The following is a 5,535-nucleotide window of genomic DNA, read 5'->3' on the forward strand; positions in this document are numbered from 1 at the left end:
CTAGAGCTTTGTTCTTCGGTGGCCAGCTCTCCAAGTAGCAAGCTGGTTTCACTCTCCAGATCAGACCTCCTCCCTGGAACAAGACAGTTTGTCCTATTTGAAAATGTTTTCTTAGCTGCGTAAGTCAGAACACAAACAAAAATAAATCCAAACATTTCTAGTAGAAGAGACAACAGAAAAGCCTAATATTGTAGCAATGTACGGCCAAAACTTTCCCAAATGAGAATTCCTCTTAACCATTTCTAATTAAAATAAAATAATCCCATAATAGAGCAATATCCCCCCTTCTCCCAGTGATTTGTCATGCTGCATCAAGTGCTGTGGTCTGGGGGTTGGTCTGCCTTTGACATGGAGCTGGGCAGTGCCAACACTCTTGCAGAAGAAACTCCGCCATGAACCAGGTCTCTGTTTTACCTCTTGCCCTTGCTGAGCGTTATAAAAGATACTGCTTCCCAGCCACTGCTTGGTGATTTGTCAAAACCAAGTTTAACAGCTTCAGGCTGCTCCCTAGGGAACACAGTCCCCATCACGGAGTAGAAAGTACTAAACTGCCACCTGTTGCTGGGGCTGTCTGCACAGATGTCTTGGTTGGGGGGCTTCATCAAGGCAAAAATTCCCACCAGTGTTAGGCCAATTGCACCATTATCCAGAACCACGTGGTGCTTTTGAGTGTCAGACTAATGCCAAAACCTTCCCAGAAATGTTCTGCATGAACAAGACATGCTCCCTGAATGGGGAAATGCCAAAATGGCCTTGCTCATCACCAGCTTCCCTCACAAAGAGGAGTATTCCTTACTAATACAAGCTGCTTTACCCTGCTACACAGACAGCTCTCTCCAGGTGAAATTCTTCCTCTGCCCAGAGGAAACCCTCCTCTGCTTCTTCTATTATCAGATGCTGTCAGATGGTGGCCCCCATCTGGTGGGAGTTCCTGATCTTCTGCTGCTTTAACCATCTGGAACTGAATCTTTTCAGAGCTGACTGTAGTAACAAAACTCCTCTTTCCATATTGCCTCATATATTACATTAGTCTCCCCCCTTAATCTCACTGCAGTGATGCTGATTTATCACCCCAGGCTTCCAGCTCCCCTCAGTCTCGACTACAGTGCCTGGCTTTGCTCCTTCTTTTCCCTGCTCTTCTTTGGGGAATTCAAAAGAAAATTTAAACATTAAAAACCCCACAACTCTTCACACTCGTATTATCCACTCGCTCCGATTGCTGCTCACTGGCTACACAGCTGTCTAATTTACAGTTAATCCTCAGTGTTTTGTGCTAAATCACCCACTCCTGTACCTGACTCTCCTGCAGCCCAAACTCTGCCTTGAACATACCTCAGGGCAGGGGGAACTTGCTCCTTTTGTTTTCTCTGCTCAGCTGTAACTCATTTGCTAAAATATAAGCCAAATATATAATTACACTGGAGGGAATTTATTTCCTTGTTAACCCTTTCTGGCTCTTATCCAGAACTTCTCAGGCTATGGGGATTTATCTTTTACTACGCAGAGTTTCAGATTAGTTGTTCACCATTCCCCACACCTCTGATGGAAGGAAGGGGGACAAGGAGGGTTTTCTGTTACCAGAACCACTACCTCATCCCCAGGAGACAACACAGGAATGCATGTCCAGCATTTCTGCTGGCCTGCCTTAGGTAACAGGAAGCACTGTCTCGTAAAAAGACAGCAAACCCTCCAGCCAGCAGGAAAATGGGACTTATGCTCAGCCCTGCCAGGACAGGGCCTATCTAGCCCAGCTGTGGGCATGGGCTGTGCTGGCAGATGCCAGACAAGGGTTTTGGTGGGGCACAGGAGCATAAGAAGTTTTGGTTAAGGGTGGCAGTTAACAGAAGGGAGGGGAGTATGTTCCATGTTGGGAACAGCTTGGACAGAGCTTTGAGCCCTGGACTGAAAGGACTATCTTCAGCTGTGCAGACAAATTCCTCGAAGGTTCTGTTTTGTGCCTGCAGTGAAGCAAAAACACATTATTATAGCTCATGGTTTAGAAGAGGGGAGGGAATGAACATCTGGTACTAGACTCCCCAAGCCCTTGCTAGCTGCAAGCCCTTTGTACCTGCAGCAGAAGCTGAAGTGTAAAGACACAGCCGAAATATGTGCTGAAGGGCCACTGAGCTCCTGATCACAACAAAGAGTCTTATTCCAATAACTGCATCTTGTAAGAGCTTGTTACAGGGTGGCATTTGGCACCACACCATCACAGGGATGAGTGTGCAGCCAGCTTTCCCAGAGCCTGAAGGACAACACCAGAAACTAACCAAAAACCCAGCTCACATGGTTTTTCAGGTAACATACAGGCCACCTCCCATTTTCATTCATATTTAGTGAGAATCAGATTCTAGGAACAAGCTTGTCAACAAAACCAGATCAATGTGCACACTGGGAAGGTTAAGTCAATACAAGGGCATGTTTATTCAATTTTAATGTAAGTACAGTCCTAGATGTATCTTCTGGGAAGGACTTCAGGGTCTCTCTGATCCTGCCTCCCATCAGCAGTAGAACTGTTACCAACACTAGCTTAGATCATCCATGGCTTGGTCTAGCTGAGTCTTAAAACTTCTCAACATCAGAAAGTCCCTGACCTGTCTGGGTAACCTGTTCCAGTGCAGCACCACCCTCCTGGGGAGAAACTTCTCCTAACGGCCACCCTGAATGTCCCAAGCCACCCCTCATGGCTATCATCTACCACTCCTGAGACCTCCAGGAGCTCAACTTTACATCTCCCTGCACAGATCAGCCTGTACTTGCCTTTGGTGATGGCCTTTGCCACCTCCTCCTCTCCAGCAACCTGGGCTCCACCAGCCCCCAGGGACTCACTTCATTTCAAGTTTCCCTGAGGTCAGTGGAGTCACAGCTGTGGGCTGTGACAGCTTCAGCACAGATAGCTATAGGCAAGTGAAAGGCACAAGTGGGTAATCCCCTCCAGCCTGCAAGCTCCAGCATGGGCTCCAGCATGTCTCTCATGTCCCCTGCGTCCCACCGTCCCACACCCAAATGACCTTCAGGCTTGGAAACTTGATTTTTGACTCTTCCCCGCTCCCCCCCCCCCCCACCTTTCTCTCTCTTGTTTTTCCATCCTGGATTTTGAACCTCCCTGTGATCTCTTCTTGTCCACATGATTGCATCATTCGTGGCAGGTAAGGTTAGCACAAATAGAAGGAAATACAAACAGCACTTCACACAGCACGCCCGCAGCTGGGAGAACCTGCAGCCAGCAGAGGTTACAGACCCCAGTCAGGTCTAATAAAGACCTGCTTCACTGGAGTGGCAGGAACTACAATTGTGGTTATTCATGTTGAAATAGAGGTCACTGCATCTCCTGCTTCAGAGGCAAATCTGAGCACTGTGGGGCATCTCAGAAGGAGGTATCCTTTGTGCACAGCACTGAGCACCAGGCCGGGGCAGCCTAGCAACGTTCTACTGCCAGCTGCTCAAAGGAAGAAACACCATTTGGGTTTTCTCCTTCTTGTTGTGGCTCAGCACAGAGACAGTATAGGTGCGGAGAGAGGAAAGGAGGGCCCTCTGTTGCCAGATGGGGCAGTAGCCATGTAAGGCACTGGGATTTGGGGTCACTGCACCTAGGAGCTGCCATCCTGAACACAGGAGACCTCTCCTGGGTGCCATAAAACAATACCAGTCAGAATATCCCTAGCCCACCCACATCCTCTCCACAGCTCTGTCTTGGGGGTATTTGCTGTGCAGGCCACAGCAATTCAAACCTCTGCTTGGTTATGTCCCCAGCAGACTTGCTGTGTAAGGCAAGGAGAACAGGGGGATTATGCAGGGCAACCACCACTCACCTGGCAGAGATGAGACAAGGAGAGTGTTTACGTGAGGAGGATGACTGCTCTGGTAGGGGCTGGCTTGCAGGATCCCCTCTGTGGAGTGAGTGGTTTGTGCAAGCAAAGCCACTGCAAAATTCAGGATGTCTGTACGAATCCAGACTGAGGCAGCTGCTCAGATACAATTATGAAAAATATTAGCAATTGAATTGGAAAGTCATTGCAAAAGAGCTAAGGAGAAAGAAAATTGGCATGCTGTGATTGATGTAAGCATGTAACAGGCTTCATACGTCACTGGGACCAGCATGATCTGCACCAGCTGAGGTACTGCTTCCAGAGACTGAAAAACACTTTCAGGAGGAGCAGCCACAGCCAAGGCCAAGCCCTTGTTCCCTGTCACAGAGCTGGTGAACCCCATGGGCCTCCCCTGCCACGAAAGATGGATTTTCAGGGACACAAGGCTCTTGGCCAGTTTGGGCTTCTGTGCTTGTCAAAGCTTGGGACTGAAGCATGATCAGCCCAGATGAGTTAACTAGATGTCAGGAATACCCCTCAGCCCTGTTCTGAATCAGGCCCCATGGCCACCCCATGTGCTTGTTTTTAACTAGCAGCAATGCTGAGCATCCCTAGACTTCACCATAACCAGCATGAGATGACAGGTCCCTGACAGCTGCTTTCCACCCAGGCATGGCCCCTGCTTACAGCTGACCTGGCCCATTGGTGCTGAGCCCTAGAGAGGCACAGAGACAAACAAAGAGGGAGCTGATGGTCAGTGTTGCTCGCTGGACTCACCAGTCATGGCCAAGACTGTCAAACAGCCACCTTCTCCTTCCCTGGTGTCTCTTTGGCTGTCACGTGCCAGGCACCCTACCACAACTTTGATACAAAAAGCTGGGGAAAAGTTTTAATTCCAAATCAAGCAACATTTGTGATTCATCCCCAGACCAATGGGCCACACATTGTGCAACCATGTGTAAGTTATGTCTAGCCTCTTGCTGGACTTCCATAAAGCACATCCAGATAGAAGATGCAACATATGATGTATATCAACAGAGAGAAGACAGAAGGAGCAGTATTAAGACATTATCCTAGATGCATTTACCTGGTTCTACTTAACATGTGACTACTCAGCAGGAGGTACAGAAGATACCAGACAACTACGTACAGGCAATTCTCTTAATGATCCCATCCTTCCCTAGCCAACTACTGCTCTTTTAGATGAAGGGAAAGGTTTATTGTGTTCTTTTTCCTCCTCCTCCTTCACTATATTCTTTTTTGTTTGATCCTAGGAAATCTAATTTTAAAAGGTACTAGAGCAGAACTCTACAGATATGCGGCCAATGGAGAAGCAAGCAACAATTTCAGTCCTAAGACAGAGGAAAGCCAACACAAGCCCTGCCGCAGGGTTCAGTGGGTTTCAGGTTAGACCTTCAGAGCAACAAAGGAAAGAACACCACAAACCTTTGTGCTTTGTTCACGCCTTCAGGCAGCAAGGAGCCCAGGATGCTCCAGGTGACGGCGTTTGGGGCTGCCCCGTCCAGATGGGGCGAGCTGGCAGGCACACCCAGCACTGGATGTTCCCGCTCAAGCGGGATGCCTGCAGACGGTTTTTCCAGGAGGACTTGGAGGCAGCTTGGGGGTTTGCTGCTGAATCAGGCATTCTGCGGCACAGGGAGGGAGCTCGGGGCTGGCGCCAAGCCCTGCAGCTGCACAGCGCCTGGCACGTGCCGCCGCGGCCCTG

This window comes from Merops nubicus, unplaced genomic scaffold (genome assembly GCF_000691845.1).
Source record: "Merops nubicus isolate BGI_N331 unplaced genomic scaffold, ASM69184v1 scaffold19444, whole genome shotgun sequence".
Taxonomy (NCBI): Eukaryota; Metazoa; Chordata; class Aves; order Coraciiformes; family Meropidae; genus Merops; species Merops nubicus.